The sequence below is a fragment of the Mirounga leonina genome, unplaced genomic scaffold (genome assembly GCF_011800145.1).
Source record: "Mirounga leonina isolate KUSES-001 unplaced genomic scaffold, KU_Mleo_1.0 Mir_154, whole genome shotgun sequence".
NCBI classification, from domain to species: Eukaryota; Metazoa; Chordata; class Mammalia; order Carnivora; family Phocidae; genus Mirounga; species Mirounga leonina.
In genome coordinates this window covers 21,045,929-21,068,036 of record NW_023270389.1, presented here as the reverse complement: position 1 = coordinate 21,068,036, position 22,108 = coordinate 21,045,929, and the positions used below count along the sequence as shown (strand labels likewise).

The 22,108-nt window shown below is 39.6% G+C and overlaps 1 long non-coding RNA gene across 2 annotated transcripts in view; it reads right to left on the bottom strand.

Moving 5' to 3' along the window:
- Positions 1-16,353: 16,353 nt before the first annotated feature.
- Positions 16,354-22,108, bottom strand: part of LOC118014113 — a 59,069-nt gene continuing 53,314 nt past the window's right edge. The window contains exons 3-5 of one of the 2 annotated variants that reach the window (XR_004680201.1): positions 19,259-19,360; positions 18,390-18,572; positions 16,354-18,249 (exon numbers count right to left, since the gene is read on the bottom strand). This is a non-coding gene — a long non-coding RNA (uncharacterized LOC118014113). The remainder of the gene's footprint in view (positions 18,250-18,389; positions 18,573-19,258; positions 19,361-22,108) is intronic. The other variant, XR_004680203.1, reaches the window with a different exon arrangement.

Below are 22,108 nucleotides of genomic sequence, written 5' to 3'. Positions count from 1 at the left end.
ACAGAGACAGTGAGAGAGGAAACACAAGCAGGGGGAGTGGGAGAGGAAGAAGCAGGCTTCCTACTGAGCAGGGAGCCAGACGTGGGGCTCGATCCCAGGACCCTGGGCTCATGACCTGAGCTGAAGGCAGACGCTTAACGACTGAGCCACCCAGATGCCCCAAAAGACAGCAAATTCTTAATTAGATGCCATTTTGTTGTCCACCTCTAGACAGCATGAAAAGGATCAAATCACAGGAAATTGACAAAAATCAAGGCATCTGAAACCCAAAATGCTATTTTCAATTTTGAAATTCCCAGTTCTGTCATATTTGGAATGGTGGACAAAGGAGGTGAAAAGCAATTTACAGACTCCTCTTCACCCTCAAAGGCTTCTGCATTTTCATGGCTCCAGTAAGCTGGCCACCCAAGGTTCAGCTCAAGAGAATTAAGACCTGCTACATGTAACAAGTCCTACAAGTTCTTTAAGGGGTGCTTGAGAAACGTGGATATTTATTATATAGTTCTAATAGCTGCCAATATTTATATTTGAAATCAAGGATCAAGAAAATAGGAAAACTTCTTTAATTACAGATAATGGGCAAGATAAAAGTTTACACATATTATATAGACTGATATCCCTAGTGAACTGGAGTCCCATAGATTTTTATGGACCTGGAAAATAATAATCCCATGAACCTCTATTACATAGAGAGCAATATAAAGACGAAAGTTAGAAATTATACTATGAAATGTACAGTTTCCAAGAATTTATACCCTATTAGATGGAGAAAACTCTAAAATTGTAATCATTTATTCACTCATCACTGAAAGAGTAGCTGCCAATTTCTGTGTATCTAGAAGTTATAATGGGTAGTTCTTAAAGATTTTGAATCTAGGAAGCTAGCCTCAGAGGCTCGGATTTAGCAGGCCTTGGAAAGGACACTGGGAATCTTAATTTTTAATAAGCACTCCCAGTAATTATAATGCACATGGTCTGAGAACTGTACTTTGAGAAACGCTTCAATAGAGGGGGAAAAAAAAAAAAAAAAACATGAGTTTGACACTCAGTGAGTACAGATAAAACCCAAAATTTAAAATATATATTGAAGGACTACCATAAGCAGTGACGATCAAGTAAAGCAATGTGTTTGAGAAAGTGAAATGGAAGGCAGAGGCAGAGCTCAAACTAGCCATCACAGTCTACCTCTTAAAGCTAAGGGATACACATTGAGGTGCAAAACTTAAGTCTCTTTTTTTTTGCAAAGAGAAGGGTGGATGAGTAAGCACCAGCAGGTTCACTGGACTGGATATGGCTTCAGCAGACAAACAACAGCCCCTTAGATGGGCTAGCTCTGCAAAAAGCAGTGGCTGCCAGAGTGAAGAGAGAAACTTTGAAAAGTGAGGGAAAGTTCACTAACTGCCTATTTCCTTTAAGAAAAGTTAAAACAAACTCACAATAAATGCTATATAAGAAATTTCATCTTGACCCTTCCAATTAATCATCCTGCAAACATCTGGTCCAGGAAATAACCTCTTTCAAAGGTGAACAATCAAAGAAAGCAAAACAGGATCTATTGAAAGGTTATTAAAAGAAACAAAAAAGAAAGAAAGAATAAAGAAAAGCAAGATAAAACCCTCACTGGAAACCTTTGGCCATGAAGCAAATAAAAGTGGTCACCAAACCTACTACCATGAATTCCTAAAACCTGGAAAAGTAATTGCCCCTACGAAACAAGAGCACAGTGCAGAGATGAGAGAGCTCAGGGTAGAGATGGAGGAAAAATAGGAAGAGATGAAACATAACTAGCAGAATTAGAAGATGCTGGGGAAGGGAGGGAGAGCATGAATAATAGAACTATGACTGAAAAGCAAAATTAAAAGAATCAGAACGGATATAGTTAAAAATACAAAAGGATACAAAGAAGTGAGAAAGTGAATAAAATAAAATGCAAGTAAATGTTTTAAAATAATTTAGAAATAAAATGCCAGTTATTGAGGGACAGCGTACGTATAACTTGCTACCCAGAACAGGGGAAACAAACAATAGAGCAGAACACTTACGGGGGTGGGGTGGGGTGGGGGAACGGGACTCCAAGTGGGGAAAAAAAAAAAAGACGCTATATGGAAAGTATACTTCATGTTCCAAAGAAAACTAACCCAGAATAGCAAATACCAGAAATAGTCTAGTAAAGTTTGTGTACTTCAAAGCTAAGACTTATCTGAGTAGCCAAGTAAAAATTAACCACGTTGCCTACAAGGTTAATCAAATCAGGCCGGCTTCAGTCTTTTCCACAGTAATATTCAAGTTGAGAAGACAGTGAGACAAATCATACAGATTCCTGAAGCATGAAAGGATGAATTGAGAACTTCATACCTAACTATATAAATGTGTTGGGATTCCTTTCACCTATTTTGAATAAGCATTCTATTTTGTAAGTAATTTTGAATACCTTTGTGTTCTTAAAGATCCCTAAAATTGTATATAAGCTTCACAAAACCTGGATCTAACACCAACAAGACAACCTCCTACAAGAAATCTTAAATGTAAGCATCTGCCGAAGCACATGTCAACTAAACTGCCAGCATGATGGCAGTTACAAATCTCTTGAGAAGGCTTCTCATGGGCAGAACCAAAACAGAACCCTGCTGGCAAGAGAACCTGAGTAAGAGTTCCCCTCACAGACAGGGGCTAGCATGGAAAGGACCAAAAATGGTAAAGGAATGCTTAAGGAGAACCAAGAATTATGTCAGCTACTCAGAAAAACATTCAAAGTCTAAAAAGGTTTTCTTCCTCTCCTAAAAAAAAAAAAAAACCCACAACCAAAGTAGAGTTATCAATTGATAAGTTAATATAGTTACACCTTTTAAACTATATGCCACTTCATCACCCAATTCAAATTCATGTTTAAGATTCATTGCAAGTATCAGCAAGAATAAGTATCAGGGACATCTTAACCATTCTTAAAAACTAGGGGCATGTAACCATGATGATGAACAAGTGGAACAGGGAAGGGGGCCGTCATATAGCAACTTGTATATCCTTTCCCTCAACTACTCTTTTCTCCCTAACACTGAATGAAATCTCAGGTAAAACCCAGAACTATTTGGATTGCTCCTGAGCAACATAAAGTTACATCTGATCCGGGGGGACATTCTCAGGTCAGTATTTACATTTTCTAGTCTCATGGAATAATCAAAACTGCAAACTTCATTTAAAGATCAGCTTCTTCCCCAGCCTGCCTGGCTCTGTCCCCTTTTAGCCGGAAGCCAACAATGGCAAAAGCAGGGGGGCCAGGTAATGCCTCCATTTCCAAGGCTTGGGCTTCTTCACAATTCAGAACCAACTGTGGTTCCTGACTCTCAGGTTAGCATGGAGGGAGGAGGAGATGGGAACTTAGGGGCACATGATAGTTCTTGCCTGGTACCACCATGATCTGGAAACCGCTTCTGGGCTCAGGTGGTATTTAAAGTTGATATTCTCTCAGAGCACACGGAGTTCTTTGGAGACCTTCTCCCAAGAATTTGCTCACCTGCTGTCCTGTTAATATAAGTAATGCCCCTCTGGCCGCAGCTTATGAGGTTACCTTGCCCCCACCCATAACCCCCATAGAGGCAGTCCTTTCAGACAGCATCCCTTTAAAAATGAGCTTAGGCCAACATCTTCACCGCTCTTGCATGGGAGCAGGTCTGAATATTTCCCATTAAAATGGGTCTTCATAGTCTAACAGAAGACTCAGACCTTTGAGATACATTTGCTAAAGATACATTGCTAAACTTTTAAGATTCCAAACATTAAGACTTTCAGTTGGTGAGAATGAGGCAGGAAAGATGCTTGAGAAGGATGCCCATTTAACCCTTGTGCATTGTTCGGGGAATGTAAACTGGTGTGGCCACTATGCAAAACAACATGAAGTTTCCTCAAAAACTTCAAAATAAAGATACCATACAATCCACTAATTCCACTTCTGTATATTTATCCAAATACAAGACACTACTTTGTAAAGATACATTCACCCCTATGTTTACTGCAGATTAGCAATAGCCAAGATATGGAAGCAACCAAGTGTCTATCAATAGATGTATAGACAAAGATGTGGTGTATATACACAAAGGGATATTACTCAGCCACAAAAAAAAAGAATGAAATCCTGCCATTCACAGCATGGATGGACCCAAAGGATATTACGCTAAGTGTAATCAGTAAGACAAATACCACATAATTCCACTTATACATATAATCTTAAAAAAAAAAAAAAAAGAAATACAGCAACCAAATTGGTGGTTGCCACAGGGGAAGGAGATAAGGGAGATAACAGAAATAGGTAAAGGAAAATAGGAGGAACAAACTTCCAGATATAAAATAAGGATGAAAAGTACAACATCGGGAACACAGTCAATACTATAACAACTCTGGCAACTTAACTTTTACACTTAACATGGTGAGCATTTTGTAATGTGTATAATTGTTGAATCACTATGTTGTACATCTGAAACTATGATGTGTCAACTGTATTTCAATTTAAAGCTTAATAAAAAGGATACCCATTGGTCACCAGTAGCAGGACTATGTGGAATATTTGGCGAAGAAGCTGGGGAGGTGGAAGGGGTTCTCCCAATCAAAGCAGCATGCAGTTGGGCGGTCCACAGGACCTTTAAGAGAACACATACATAGGCTCCACAATTGGACAGAAACCTCACAAATGCCCTCAATGCCAACAAGTGATCCACAAAAGCAATACTACGTAACAGTTACACAAGATGGTTTCTATCTCCCAAATTACCCTACACACACACACACACACACACACACACAGCATGACAACTGAGGGGGGTAACATATGTTCCTAACCAGGCAATACCTGCCCCCTCAATTGCTAGATCCGAAAGTTGGAAAAATGAAACCTATCACGTTGCCTCCCCTCCTGAGATCCCCCAGCCAGTGGGGGCAACACAGTAGGGTAGATTTGAATCAGATAACAGTAATACTAATCATCCCAAGCACACATAGCATTTGTTTGCCAGGCACTGTTCTAAGTGGCTTACAGAGCTTAATTTCATCCTCACAAGGAGGTAGACACTAGTGTCCTTATGTAAAGGAAGGAAATTGAGGGCAAAGATTTCATTTACACACAGCTACCGGCAAAAAAAAAAAAAAAAAAAAGTCTTTAGCTCCAACTCAGGAGTCCATCCATGTTCTTAAGCACTACTCTCTACTAAAGAAAAAGTCAAGCTCTAAACAGGCAGAACTAGACTTATTAACTAAAAACCACTGGGAAGCAGACCTGCCCAAGATGTCCTCAGGAGACAAGAGGGAGACTGAATAGAAACAGGGGCTGTGGATGAAAAATGAGACAATTCCATACTGAACAGAGACTCTTGAAATCGTCACATCTCAGCCTACACAGAAAGTTGGCAAAATGGGCTTTCCCAGTCCTTACCTTGTTCTTGCCATCCCAACAAATGCCAGGTCTTGGGTCACTTCTTGCTGACACTCCTATCCCAGCCAGGTCTCCTAAAACCTACCACTTAGATGACACCTGTCAGTCACCTTTCTCTGGAGCCCCATTCTCTCCACTCTGTCTAATCAAGACCTCTCCTCCCGTCAAACTGCTCTACCCTCTCACCTAAAGCTCTTACCCTTATTACTTTAAATCTCCGGTTTCCTTTTTCTCCCCCCCCCCCAACCTTAAGAACTCCAAGTTTACTATCCATTGCTCTATACTACAAAACAATATAGAACTAGAAACTAAGATTTGGAGGTCAGAAGAAATGCCTCAACCTAGATCCAACTCTGGAACTCAGCAGAATTCATGAACAATAAATAAGAGCCCCCTCCAAAAGACCCCTCTTAAGACCCACGATTTCAGGCAGACACTGCAATTCCCTTAACTTTTATGGTTGTATCAGAAGCAAATTTCCCCTGAATAGTGGGTGTGCCTTACAGCACATCTCTAATACATAAAAGATCCAGCTCCTCAGACTCAGGTTGTATTTACACGAAGAATATAAAAATTAATCTCCCCAAACCCCCAGACATGCATGCATGTACACACACACACACACACACACGGTGTTTATTTTTAGTTAAAATATGTACACATTCTGGGAAAACTTTATAGGAATTACATACAGTTTATTTACCACCACTTGGAACAGAAAAGCTTGTCAAGTCTTCTTAAAGAGAGACCACCACCTCCCCCCCACCCCACCCCACCCCGAAATACTATAGAAATTGGCTTTTGTTTCAAAACCATTCTTCTGAGCTGCTCAGTACCCATATTCCCCTCCAATAACCTTTGTTACAGCTCAGGACTGAAATCTGTATATGGTTTCTAACTCAGGACATGCTTGGGGAGTTTGAATTTGCATGATCACATCAGGAGATGTTTCCTGTAAGGACATGTACTGACCTCATGGCATATTTTCATTAATGCAACACTAAAATTTTCCTGCAGTGCCGATTCAGCTTTGTCCATTAGAAAACAGGTCACTTGGCTGCCCTACTGAGCTCCTCCACAATCAGTCATGGAGAAGGCAGAAATGACTCAGCATTCAGCATGGACTAAAATGGTCCAGAAATCTGTTTTCCAAGAATGCCAGTCCCTGATAGCTATGCTTAGACTTTTTAACAATACCTACAGATAAGCACATTCTAACATCATTATGGAGCTATCAACTAGAGCCAAGAACTTAAAATTTGTTATGCATTGGGCACATGGTATTTCGCTTTCCAAATATTAAGTTCTATATGCTTCATCATAAACAAGGCAGACATTAAAATAAATTAAATTAAAATAAATTGGCAGTATCACCTTAATTGTACCACATAGTAAATATTGAGCACTGCATCCCACATCTAACAAATAGTGTTGCCAGTTTAGCAGAAAACCTTAGCTTTCCAATTTTGCTATGTAACTACTGTTTCTTAGGCTCTAAGAAAAAAAAAAAAATGTAAGCCCTACTATGCCTGTCAGAATAGGAGTCTGCACAGCAGGCCTGAACTGCTAAAACTCTAAGAAAAAAATCTTGAATACATTGAACATCTCCCTGTGATTTTCTGAGCCATGCAATGCATTGTTCCCTCTATAAGCTATCCAAGCCTCAGCTCTGATGGGATAGTATTCTTGCTGTTATGACACAACTCAGCAAATGACACGAAAGGCATGCAAATAATCCAAATGTCCATATAAAAGGAGCATTTATAAACACTTTAAGTCATTTTCACAAATTTTGATCCACATCCTATAACATCCCTGAACACTGTGATTTTCTGAAAATGACAGTTTATGCCAGTTGAGAATTATTTCATTAGCAGACATTAAGAAAAAATGTGAGCTAAAAATCTTGATATTTAGAAAGTTGTTTTACTGCTGTGTAGTAAATATGCACTATATATGAAGAAAGATTAACTTATTGGATAGTCACTACAGTTCCATTAACATTAATTACAAAGCAATGGAGTGACTGACCATTAAAAGTTGTCAGTTTAGAAAAAATGAGTATAGCTATGTCAAAAACAAACAAACAAACAACCTATTACATACATTCTGGGGTTCTCGTCCAGGTTACAATTATGTATCCTTCTTAAATCATTCTTAACTAGTTTGTAATTTAATGATCAAAATAGGTAACAAGCCTTTAGACCACACTAAGCATGTCTTCTTCCATGGCAAAAATGTTTAGACAGCATCTCTCTCTAGAAGATGTCCCATCAGAAGACTGAAAGCTGCTCCAGCTCCTAGCAGCTCTTAGAAGTCACCTGTAAAAACAGGAATCTAGAGGGTCCCAAGTCTTCATCTCTTTATAAAAAGACACGGGCTTCCAAGCAAGCTTGCATGCTTGAAGAAAGTTTCCAAAGCCAAAATGGGTTCATAAGCACTTGGAGTGGTGTAGTCGAATGTGTGGTTAGCCTTGTTGCTCCCCCTCCTTCACCTTTTATCTCCTCCCACCCCAACTCCAACTTACCACCATAGGCTGCATCAAGGTAATTAGAGATAAATCAAATACCTGACCCTAAAAACCTCTGTCCCCTACACCTCCCTTACAAGGATGACTTACTAGAACCATTTTGCTACTTAACCAGGATGGCTTTAGTCACATTTCTGAAGTTAGAATTTTCATTTGAGCTAAGCGAAATAAGTCAGTCAGAGAAAGACAATTATCATATGATCTCACTGATATGAGGAATTTGAGAAACAAGACAGGATCACAGGGGAAGGGAGGGAAAAATGAAACAAGATGAAACCAGAGAGGGAGACAAACCATAAGAGACTCTTAATCTCAGGAAACAAACTGAGGGTTGCTGGAGTAGAGGGGGGTGGGAGGGATGGGGTGGCTGGGTGATGGACACTGGGGAGGGTATGTGCTATGGTGAGCAGTGTGAATTGTGTAAGACTGATGAATCCCAGACCTGTACCCCTGAAACAAATATATGTTAATTTAAATTTTTTTTCATGAGAAAATTCAAAAGATAAATTGATAGTACAATCAGACATAGAACATTTAGTTCTCAAAGCTATGTAAAATGCTCAAAGAATGAGATTTCAAAGTCATTCTATCTTCCTTTGTATTATTGAAAAATGGTAAATTGTTGATACCTGTTGTTAAATAAGATACCTGCCCCTTATTTTTGACATTAAAGCATCTCCTGAAAAATGTTCCCTTTCAAGCAAGTTTTTTAGATCATTTAAATATCCTCTCAAAAGTTTAATATGTTTATGTTCATATCAGTATAATATATATAATGTATATATAGTAATATATAGTATTATAGTAACATATAGTATTATATAGTAACATAGTATAATAGTATATACAGTATAATATGCAGTAATACTAGTAATACCATATGTAGTAATGTAGTATTATATATATTATATATAATATATATATAATATACTATATATATAATATATATATATATATATACACAGTAACACTAGGGTACCTATGCTAAGCTTGAAAAAATATTCTTTTCTCACAACAGTTTATATATAGTGAGGTGGGTGAGAAAAAGGATTTAAAACATATCACCAGAAATTATAAACTTATCAGAATTAGAACTGAATTACAGTATGAGTTTTGAACAAAACTGCCACTTCCGAGCAGGAAGTACAAAACACATTAATTCACAATTAACTCCATATATAAACATTTGAAGAGAAATCTAATACAGCGTTCAGTTTATCTAAAATTTCACATAACTCATGAGTTCTAGGATTCAAGATTATGTCCGTCTCCTACAGGATATCAAAATAAAAATTCATAGAATAAGAGCTTAATTTCCACCTTAAACCTTTCAAGATCTAGAAAATGGAGAAATTGCTAGTGACAGAAACCCTATAGCCCTAAGCACCAGATTATTTTAAAAGAAATGTGTTTACTATTTATTAGTGAGTGCAGGAGTGGGTCAGTCCAGGGTCTCTCTCCTCTCCATTGCGTTCACTATAATTAAGTGGACTTTCCCAACAAGGGGAGGAGATTAATGACAACTTCAAGCTCATAGCTTACCAGTTCAGCAAGCCCAGTAGAAATAGAGCACCTTTTCCTGATACTGCCAAAGATTCAGGGAGAACTCTGATTCAGATAGGGCAGGAGTTGTAGGCAGATCTGTCCCACCCAGGCCACGTGGACCAAGAGCAAGCAAAGTATAATCCTCCAAAGACAAATCAGGCCCTGCTACCATGAAACAGGCAAAAGCAGCTAATTTCCCCTCCACGAAGCCTTTCAAGAATATAGACTACTCACACATCAGTGAGCGCCTCCTGAAGCTGGAAATCCCCAACCACCTCATCTGGCTGACTGTGACTCTTCCACTCCTTCCAGAAGGCCAAGGCCGAGTTCAGTCTGGCCACGGGGTGTTCTACCCTCAGAATGGCGGAACTCCAAGCCTATCACCTGCTTCTGGAGAACTGAACTGTCCCCGTGCATTAGCAGAGCATCAGATACCTTTCAAGCCCAGACTCCAACAACGCAGCCGCAAGAGGGGAGCAGGACTGGGGTGCTCCCGGCCCCTGCTGTCTTCCACCCGTACCTAGTAAGCACCCCTCTCCATATTCCACTTCTAGGCCTCCACAGGTATGGTGGCTCAGATCGTGTCGGGCCAGGAAGCTGAGCTGCTTCCTCCAGAGCCACGCCCGCGTGCCCGCACGCTTCCCACTGCGAGAGCAGGCTAGGAATTCCTACAATACATGGATATTAAACAAACAACATGAAAAGTCCCAAAGGATTAAAATCAATCTCCTGCATCTATCAAGACAAAGAACAGAAGCTTCAATCAGCCACACAGCAGAATACGGAGAAGACTGTTTTTACAGAAAACTACAGACCTTACTTTCTAGTATCCCACAAAATGCAAGGATTTAAAGGTTCTCACATCTAGGAATTCACATCTGAAAGGCCCAGCCACAAGAATTAATTCCAGTAAGAAATTATCTGTACATTTCTGTTATTAATTATAAATTACAACTGCCCAAAGACATTTCTTCTGTTGCCTTTAGCTGTTAAGTTATATTATTTAACTTGTATTATTTACTTTTGTACCTATTTTAAGACAAGCACTATGCTTGACCTATCATTTTTCCCTCATGGAATGCTGTCTAGTACAATATCATTTAGGCATTTGTTATTTAATATTTATTGATCTGCCTTGGCATTTAATATTCTAAGAAAAAGATCTGGTTCTCTTTTCAGTTTTTCTTCATTAGGCCCTAGGAAGAAAAGAAACTACATGGGGAAAGGATCAAAGTTTGTAAGTGTCGGCATATGTGCATTTTTAAGCATTCATTATTTAGATATCCTCAGAAAAATAAAATGATTTCTTTCTCTTCAATTTGCACATTTGTTGCTTGAAAGTTTGTGGGCTGCTTACAACACAAATACAAAAACTGAATTTTTAAGAGAAATAATGCATTCTTACTTCTTGGTAAGTCACTTTATAGCATTGGGACCAAAATGCAAATGGTAGTCATTTGCTATAAATGGTTTCCATCAAGATAACAAACTATAAAACATCCTCTTTCATTTTTTGGTAAAATCTTTTTATAATATATACCTAGCACCATTAAGATACAGTGTTATTATTTAGCCCATTATTTATACTCCTAAGTATTTTGCAGATGCTTCATTATGCTTTTCTAAAACTCATTATTACCATTTTCTCATTTGAATCAATTGAGATATTTCTCTATTTAGGAGACTAAGTTTAGATCAATGAGGCTATGTCTAATTATTCTAATTCACTTGTGATCATTGAGACTATGTTGAGTGATAATATACCACAAATTACCAAAAAAACCTTATTACAAGTCAAAAAGCTTGTCAATCTATATTAATATAGGTTGAACTTTTCATACTAGTCTAAATGGAAGACCACATTCCTAGCCGATCTGTTGATAATAGTAACATCAATTCAACTGACCACATTTATTTATTTATTTATTGGCTCCTACACCAGCTTGAAACTTTACTATTAGAGAATTTGTCATTCAAGACCTTGAATAATGGGAGCAGGATGGGGACAAGGGGGAGATGGAAGAACCCTCCAGGAACATTTGGGGGGAGGGGGGAAATGTCCCAAAAGGGGAGTTGAGGCCACACGAAGTATTCATACTCTCCCTTAGGAAAACCCTCACTGCTCCTTCATTTATATCCATGAAAAGCAAGCACAAATAGCCAATGCTCAAGAATCAAAGGTGGTAGTCAGGAAAACAAACATCACTGTAGCACCAACCTGCCCCAACCCCCAGACCTCAGCCCAGGGTGGCAGAGGGAGTAGTGGCTAGTGAGGGGTAAGAAGTGGTTTTACTGTACCTATGTTTGGATGCCTTTGGATGCTCACAGTAAAAGTGGTGGACTTCCTCTGGGGGCGGGGGAAGGGGATAGCACGTGAAAAATGGAATTACCATCATGTTAAACTTTACTACACATGTTAACTTCCTTTCCATTAAAATATTACATGGGGTAATAAGAATTTAGATAGGTAGACTGACACAATCTTTAAAAACAATACCTTTTTGGGCGCCTGGGTGGCTCAGTTGGTTAAGCAACTGCCTTCGGCTCAGGTCATGATCCTGGAGTCCCTGGATCGAGTCCCGCATCGGGCTCCCTGCTCGGCAGGGAGTCTGCCTCTCTCTCTGACCCTCCCCCCTCTCATGCTATCTCATTCTCTCTCTCTCAAATAAATAAAAATCTTTAAAAACAATACCTTTTCGAGTAGGTCCTAGGAAACTTTAAGCTTGTTTTTCCTTCCCCTTACCAAAGAGTACCACTTATTATAGTCCTGTGCATTGTTCTGCACCAGAAAGTTGAGCAGTTGATAAGTTCAATCAAAACTCTTATTTTCTTTTGATTATATTACAGTCTCTAATCAACAACTACACATAGGGTATTTAAATAAATTTGATTAGAACTCTAAGGGTCATAATCTGTGAATCACATTCTTAGGTTACTTGCAAAATTTTGTAAGTGCAAGTAAGAGTTAAACGCTGAAGTGTACTTTTTAAACATCACCAGAAAATGCCCCGGTGAACAACTGGACACCATGAAAAGCCATAACATTGTTTTGTATAAAAAGGAGACAACAGTACAGTCTTCTGACTTGGCCTTTAATGGTGAAGTCATGTGGATTACGGAGGAGCATTCCGATTGGTAGGAGAAAAGGAATCAAGTCATTTATTCACAAAGTTATTTGAAGCACGTTCTATTCCATATGGCTCTTCCAGGGAAATCCTAGATTTGTTTTTGTTTTAAGATTTTACTTATTTGGCAGAGACAGACACAGCGAGAGAGGGAACGCAAGCGGGGGGAGTGGGAGAGGGAGAAGCAGGCTTCCCGCGGAGCAGGAAGCCTGATGTGGGGCTCGATCCCAGGACCCCAGGATCATGACCTGAGCTGAAGGCAGATGCTTAATGACTGAGCCACGCAGGTGCCCGAATTAATTTTCTTTAAATTACTGTTTCTAAGTCTGATAACACTTTTCATCATTTGGTTACTAATGAATTATGGACCTAATACAGCCAACTGAGAAAGATACAAGTCTACTCACACTAAAATAGCAGCTATAGCTCAGGAAAACTTATTTCAGAAATGGTCTGCTCACAAGAAAGAGCAAATAACACAAAAGAGGAAAAAACAAAATTTGTAGAACCCTAGAATTATAGAATTCTGCCCTTTCAATCTGTGAAGTATTTAAGAAAAACAAAAGATTTAAATCTTATGTGAAGAAAGGTAACAATTACAGCAGCCATCAGTACATGCTACAACCATTTCCCAATAATATAATTTCTAAATGTAAACCAAGTAGCTGGATCATCTTTATTACCACAAAATGAATAATGTAGCCAACAAAAGATTCTAATTACTGCCTAACTCAGTTTTTATTTTTATATATATATTTTAAAGATTTTATTTATTTATTTGAGACAGAGAGAATGAGAGAGAGCACATGAGAGGGGGGAGGGTCAGAGGGAGAAGCAGACCCCCTGCTGAGCAGGGAGCCCGATGTGGGGCTTGATCCCAGGACCCTGGGATCATGACCTGAGCCGAAGGCAGACGCTTAACGACTGAGCCACCCAGGCGCCCCGGAAATCCTAAATTTGAAGAGAGCAGCCCATTCATTTAGGTGGCTTTCAACACATTTAGAAGCTGTACATCAAGAAGTTCCCTAAGAAGGCTTTTAATTTTTAAACCAAGTAGTTTCCCTTTATTAGCTGCCACCAGAATACTAATGATAAAATCTGAAATTTACTATGCCCCAAGAACTCCACTAATGTACATGTTGTGTAAGTAGTTGCAACAGAGGCTGTGTGATCTGCAAAGCCTTAAATATTTACTGGCTTAAATATTTAGATTTATTAAATATATTAAATATTTAGATTTAGACTGCCTTCGGCTCAGGTCATGATCCTGGAGTCCCAGGATCGAGCCCCGCATCGGGCTCCCTGCTCAGCGGGGAGTCTGGCTTATCCCGCTGGAAAACAAGTTTGCCAACCCCTGACCCAAACTAAAGCTAATGATTGTTTTAAGCTCTTCCCTGCCTCATTGCTGTGGTTAAATGTTGGCTTATCCTTAGGCGCCTGGGTGGCTCAGTTGGTTAAGCGACTGCCTTCGGCTCAGGTCATGATCCTGGAGTCCCAGGATCCAGTCCCTGGATCGAGTCCCACATCGGGCTCCCTGCTCGGCAGGGAGTCTGCTTCTCCCTCTGACCCTCCCCCCTCTCATGTGCTCTCTCTGTCTCTCAAATAAATAAGTAAAAAAAATCTTTAAAAAAAAAATGTTGGCTTATCCTATTATTGAATAGTCAAAAATCTCAATATTTAAATTCTACAGCTCAAATCTAAGAATTGACAATCTCCTGTCAGCTGTCATAAATCTCACAATGCTAAGAAAGATATTTATACACAGTCCCTTCCCTTCTGTATTGTAAACCTACTTTCTAGGGACTCTTACACTGCACATCTCATCTGACTTTTATAAAGAAGGTATACGACTGCCTTGAAGCTATCCCAGCTGTTTCCAATTACCTAACAGAGCAAATGATTAGCCAATCAGACATTATAAAATCTATTTTTCATCTATGTAGCTAGTAAGTAAAACTCTAAATTTTTGTCCCTAATCTCACTGAAAGACTATAGACCATGTTTGTTCCATAAAAGATGGTGGTTTGTGGGCCAACAAGCCCTCAGAAGAGACCAGCACTAAAAGAAACCTTGTAAGGGACTGAGGTAGCACATTGGGCAGGAAAATGTGCAGTAGCTGTTTATAATCTATTTATCCCCTTCATCTGAGCAATTGAAAAACTCCTACAGCTGCTTGCCTAGCCATCTATTTCTTTTCCCTTTTCCTTGTTTTCTAGTCTCCTGGGGATGGGGGGTAGGAGTAGAACCAGATTATCAGACAGAAGAAAAATCAAGAGAATATTTCATTCAGGGGCGCCTGGGTGGCTCAGTTGGTTAAGCGACTGCCTTCGGCTCAGGTCACGATCCCGGAGTCCCAGGATCGAGCCCCACATTGGGCTCCCTGTTCAGCGGGGAGTCTGCTTCTCCCTCTGACCCTCCCCCCTCTCGTGTTCTCTCTCTCATTCTCTCTCTCTCTCAAATAAATAAATAAAATCTTTAAAATTTAAAAAAGAATATTTCATTCAATTCCTTCTCTGCTCACACCCAGCCCCCCCACCCCCGCCCTGTCCTAAAAGCTAACACTGCCATGTGTTTTGCTGTGAAATAAATTACAAACTCAACATAAAAATATCACAAAAAGCAGCAAAATGTCCTGCAGACTTCAAGCCACATGCATTATGTTGTCTCACTGATTAATACAAAGCCTAAAGACTAACATATAGAAGCAATTCAGTCCAAACCAAAAGGAAATCATACCATTTTCAAACAGGAATGTTAATAAAGATGGAAATCCTGACCTATAGCTCAAGGGTGTTGTCAGTATTCAAATTACAGTTTGGGTCAAGGCAGGAAGAAACGAGGTAAAAAGGAGGACAGCACATAGATTAAGAGGATACTGGAAGAACTACTAAAAATGTGGCATGATCTTCAGGAGGAATGACCTTTACCTCTGGCAATAAAGAAGTCTTTGGGGACTTTAGCAAAGATCCTTTCCACAGAGCAAAGGGAGTGGAAGGTGGATATCCACACCCCCTGGGAAATAGAAGTAGAAACAGACTCTTCAGAGCCAAAGGACAAAGATAAATAAAAGAATAAAGCTTGGAAGCATAAAAACCCGAGGCTCCTTTGTGTCCATGTTTCATACTTTCCTATCCACCTGCAATACAGTAGCCCTAATTAAAAGCAGTAATTAAAAGAGGGACAGAGAGGGAGGGTGGACAGAGGAAAGAAAAGAAGGGGAGGTGGCCAGGGGCAGGTGAAGAGTATGAGCAAGAATGAGCTGGATATTCAGAGTAGAAGACAGAAATCTGGCTGGAAAACAGATGGGTTTGGGAAACCAACCCAGTAGAAAAGAAAGTGTAGAGAGAGGGAGAAACAGCACTGGGGAGTCAGAAGGACAAGAACCAGGGAACAAAGGGAGGGATCATAGGGCATGAAAAAGAATGGAGAACTACCATGGAGAATTAATCCCCAAAAGGAAGCCAGGAGGAGGAAATAGACACAAAAATAAAAGCGATTAACCCCAAAGCAGGTTAGGTTTGTTGACAAACTAGGATGACAAAATGCTAGTTTTTTAAGACACCCACAGAAATTTAAAAACCACAGTGAAACCTATTTGAAATTGTATTTCATTCAAGAGGGAAGGGATACTAAGATTTTAGGCTCTGGATGTTGAGGAGAGGATTAGGGTAAAGCGAAGATTTGGAGTACAGATTGTATAAATTCCAGAGTCAGGAAAAGAAACCTCTTTCAACCTAACTGTCTATTCAAGGACAGTTACAGGAAAAAGAATCATCAGATGTCCAGAATGCTGCTCTTTTAACATGCTGTAAGGTAGAAAGCATATTTACTAGTCAGTCCACCTGCCACAAGAGAGAGCATGAAAAATCGCACTATGTTCCTGTGTGCCCAGCACAAAGGACTCATTAAATATTTATTGATAGAATGAACTCATCTTTATTATTGCTGTGAAATAAATATCATGGGTTAAAGGACATTTGAAATCCCAATTCAGAGTTGTAAGAGGCAACTAAATCTTTCTGAAGCTGTAACAGGGTCAGAGCTAAGATATTGCTTAAAAAGAACTTTGACTTGAACTACCATATGTAGGATTCTAAGCACTTTATATCTCATTTAATCTTCCCAGCACACCTGCAAAACAGCAATTCTCTCCAATCAACAGTTTAAGAAACTAAGGCTCAAAGAATTTTAGTGTAACCCCCACTAGCCATTGAGGGCCTTTGAGTAATGGATCTTGTCTACCAGAAAATAAATTCCACAAGACCAAGGGTTTTGGCCTAATTTGGTCTCGCTGTCTCCTCCTAGATCAATGCCTGACACAAAGAAGAAACTAGACAAGTATTTACTGAATGAATGAATAAGTAAATGAATGCCTATGTATGATCAAACAACTGACTATGGCTGGGGGAAAAAAAATACATAGCCTTGCCAACTGATCTCATTTTAAATTCATGACGGTTAACCTCCTAAGTAGGCTCCTAGCCTTGACATAGCAATCCAAGCTTTTTCAGTCCCTTTTATATATATATATATATTTTTTTTTTTTTTTACTGAAAACCATGAGTCAGGATGAGATCACTTCAAATAAGCGTAGGGAAAAAGAAAAGATTTAATGTTTACAAGTCCGAGAGATCAGGGAAAAAACTAAAAATTACTCTGAGAAGCTAGTGAGTCAGGGCAAGACTTAAGAGAACATGGGATCCCCAAAGCAAAGACAACGCAATATTTCAACAAGAGGATAACTAGTTGGTTTCTAAGAAACAGATGTGCATGCAGAAGGTTTACTGGGGAGGGCTCTCAGGATCAGCACCTGTAAGGAACAGGGAAACAGGATAGCACAGAGGGCTTGACTAACCTTCCAGGGAGCTCAGAGGCTGGGATAGATAATCTGTAAATATTCCCCCACCCCCCTTGAAGCAATATGCCTGCATCCACCAGTCATTGGATTCAGCTGGTCTCAGGGCTGTACCTGATACTCCTCCTCCTTCACCCTCTATTGTCTAGATTCACCTTACCCTAGGAGTTAATTCTAAATTCCCCTCCGGTCACCAGACTAACAATTACGGTCTCCATACAATCCGGCCAGAAAAGTGCTGGGTCCACTGAGAGAGGAAAGGGACTCTCTGCAAGACTTAGCCACATGCTTCCTCTTCCATATACACCGTACCAGTCTAAGTTTGTGTGCAGTCTACACCACTGACAACTGCTCACTCAGCCCTCACCTTGAGGGTTTATGCCATCAGATGGTACTACCTGTTCTACCTCCTTGTAGCGGTTATAGACAGGATCTCTCCTTGAGGCCTGCTCAGTCCTTGGGGATTTTGGCTTCTGGGCTCCATATCATTCTTTCCAATATTTTTATCCTAATTCTTGAGTTCAATATCCACAAAGATTATTTCAGTTCCTGGATCTCTCTTTTCCAAGGACATGCACTCACATGTTCATACCCTAGAGCTTATCAATACCAAAAACAAACTGTACCCCCTCTACCTCAACCAGAGAAGCAGAACCACTGAAAATTTGATAAGTCAAACAGAATTGGGAGCTGGGTACTGACCTTCAGTTAGGCTGTTATCTTCATGTCCAATGCTAGAACCTGAAGTCCACAGGGCAGGCAGTTAAAAAGGAAGCTGAATATAAAATGGAGAAAAACAAATTAGAACCCATAAGGACAGACCAGAAGCTGTGTCAGACTCTCATCTCCTCCAAACTTACATTGGGCATTCTGCTGGAGACACTGACGCCCTTCATGAGGGAGTGAAACACATACCTGACCCAGGGGCTGGAGAAGCTGAAGGAGGATCCAGGGGTGCTGTGTTGGCAGTTTCTGGACACTGCCCCACAGCAATGAGATAAGCCAGCAAACAGGCAGCAACAAAAGCACCCACTCCATTCTTGACCAAAAAATAAAAGGGCCGCTGCTCTGCTTCCACCCTCCCTAAATACAAACACACTGGAAGGCAATCTGGGTAAGGTGGTTCAGTTGGACCAAATTGGCTCCTGGCAAAACTAACATCCCCCACCCTCCATAGTTTTAATTTCAACTATAGCACTCTCTGGCAACCAGCTGCTCTCTTTCCAGCTCATTCCTTCTAGGAGTCTTCCAACAGTTCTTTGTTCCCACTCCAAAGGGTCCAACAATCCAAGGTGCTTCACAGTCACTCTATCCTCACTTTCCTCTGTACCCAGTTCATTATTAGAATCCCTCCCTTGCAGAAACCCATATCTCACTTTCCTCTCTCTCTTTTCATCATGCTCATCTGCTAAAACACCCCCACACACACACTCCACTTATCGCCTGCACCTGCACTGCTGGACTATTACTGCAAAAAACACATAACCATTCTGATAGACCTTACTGTAAACTACTTTGAGTTCATTCTCCTCAAATGAATTTCTAGTACTCTCCAGCAGCCCTATTATATTTCCCTAGGACACATAGGTATACCTTCTGCATTTCATACTTCTCCTTAAATTTTAAACACATCCTCCCCCGCTTCACACTCTGCTCATGACCTTGTTCCTATTTGTATCTGTTATCTGCTGCTGCATAATAAAACATACTAAAAGGTAGTAGTTTAAAACAAAAACCATGATTTAACTCAGCATTCTGTGACTTGGTAATCTAGGTGGGCTTACCTATTCCTATCTGGGTTCACTCACAGGTATGAGCCTCAACTGAGGTGGCAGAGACAACTGGGGCCCCCTTTCCACATGGATTTTCATTCTCCATCATAATTCCTAGAACAAGAATGGAAGCTTCAAGATTTCTCAAGGCCTAGAGTTAGAACTGGAACACTATCACTTCTGCAGCATTCTGTGGGACAGAGCAAATCACAGGTCCAATTTAAAGAGTTGTGGAAGCAGACTTGACCTCTTGATGACAGGGCAATTTGTGGCTATATTTAGAAGCCACCGCACTGTTTTATTACTCCTGAAAAGGCCAGTGGATCACAAATAAGGCCAGAAAACAAAAGAAACACCATATCCATATTTTTTACTTTACCTATTTTTATCAATATTCTCATACAAATACAGATTATCAAAATTTGTTTAATATTTGTGCTATTGTTGGGTGCCTGGGTGGCTCAGTTGGTGAAGCGCCTGCCTTCAGCTCAGGTCATGATCCCAGGGTCCTGGGATAGAGTCCCACATCGGGCTCCTGGCTCAGCGGGGAGCCTGCTTCTCCCTCTCCCTCTGCCTCTCCCCCTGCTCGTGAATGCTCGTGCGTGCTCTCTCTCACTCATGCTCTCTCTCCCTCAAATAAATAAATAAAATCTGAAAAAAAATATATTTGTGCTATTGTTCTTTTTTTGGCTTTAAATATTGATTGAATTACACATTAAATGTTCTCCGACAGGGAGCAGGCCAAATACAGACAGTGAATAAAACTTTTGTAAATGAAGTTTTATTGGAACACAGCCATGTTCATTCATTTCTGTAAATCTATGGCTGTGTTCACAAGACAAAAGAGGAGTTGAATAGTTGCAACAGAGGTAGTATAGCCCATAAAGCCTAAAATATTTATCTGGGCTTTTACAAAATAAATTTGCCAATTCCTGCTCAATGGCATCATTTTTCCATCTCTGAAGTAAGCCTATTGATTCTACAGAATTCGAGCAGACATCATGTCCATTATTCAAATCCCGGTGGTTTTTGCAAAAGAACTACCTCAATAGTGCCACACTTTAGAGACTCAACCTTTGTGTTCCAAGAAATTTCTTGGTAGGCTTTTCAGATGCTGCCACATAACATGAAATATTTATTCCATATTAACAATAGAACCAAAAATCCCCTGCAAAGAACACTTAGTACAGCCACCTCTTCAAATACCACTAGACCTGAGTAATGCATAAGACCATCTTTTACTTCATCAAACCATTAATCAAACATAAAAGAGTAACACTTAGATATGGTTCTTAAGCATTGCTGTACTTCAGAATCATCTGGGGAAGTTACTAACAGGCTGATTCTCAAGCCCCATCCCTCAGAGACTCTAGTCCATTAAGTTTGAAGGACAGCCCAGGAACCTACATTTTTAACAAGCACTGCACTGATTTGATGCCGGTGGTCTAGAGACCTCACTTTGAGAAACTCTCAACTAAATAGGGTGAGGAACCAGAAATAAATAAGGCTTAATTAACCATTGCTTTTACTGCCTTATTTTCTACAAAAAAAAAAAAAACCAACTCAGTATCCCCATAGGTTACCAGGTAAATAATTAGTAATATATCATTTCCTTAGAAGTTTTACCAGGATTCAAGAGAAAGTAATTGTTAGGCACTTTGGATTCTATTCCAAAGCTACTTTGCTAAACCTCTTATATGGTCTTCCTGATAATATTGATTATATCTATATTTTGCCAGCATTTTTAAATCATCAAAACTACAAATAATAATAATAAAATAAAATAATCGGAACTTTTTGGCAATTTGGAAGGCACTCCTCTCTTTCCCCCCTCTCCTTAGAACCCTATTCCAATACAATTTGCTGAGATTTTTCTTAAAAACAAAACAAAACAAAAAATGATGTAATGGAAAGAGAATTGAAATTAAAAGACCGAGATGTGACTCACCTGTGTATGCAATCTCAAAGCAAATTTCTCACTTGTAACATGAGGGGATAATACTAGCTACTTTTTGCTATACCTTACATATTTGACAATGTGTGATTTTCTGCTCTTTATATTCATGTCAAGACTTTAAACATCAGTTTCAAGTGTTCACATGTATACTTATTTGGGGAATGAAGTGGATTAAGGAAGTTCTCCTATTGCCACAGATATTGTGCTATCTTTAGTAGATACTTAAATAAAAAAATAGGAAACCATACTTCGAATTGACACCCATTGGAGGCAATGCTATCTTTTTCCCTTTGAAATTCATGAATACATGGAAAGTTACATTTCATTACAATTCAATTTTTTGTGACTGTATCACTGGAATGTTGCTAGTGAAATGTAATGTTGGTTTAGGCCATCGGTTCACCTATGAATAACTGAGATGTCTTAGCTGGATGAATTCTTACTCCATGTTGACTATTTCACTACTACCATAAATAACGTTCAGGCAGAGCTACGTGGAGGAAAATGAAGACTTTTTGCAGTCCTTTTTGATAGCATAGATATGGAAATGCCCAAAATTGTTCTCCTTTTTTATTATTTTGCATTTATATAGCACTTTCAGTGTAACTTAAAACCGGTAAAAATTGGAGGCAATGAATTGATGCCTGAGAGAACCTTAATGGAACAGGACCCAGAATGGAGCATAGAAGAAAAACAATGCTCCTGTGATTATGACTTTATAAACAAATCCAATTGCTTTTTGCAGTGTTTTTGTTTTTGTTTTTGTTTTCCTATTTGTATACCCATATGCAGAGATGCAACAGTAAGCCCTGCAGTTTCCAGCAAAGGCATCAAATAGCCTACATGTCAGAGACAAAGGAATGATAGGCTCTTGAAAATGATAGTGAATATCACCAACTCAGAGG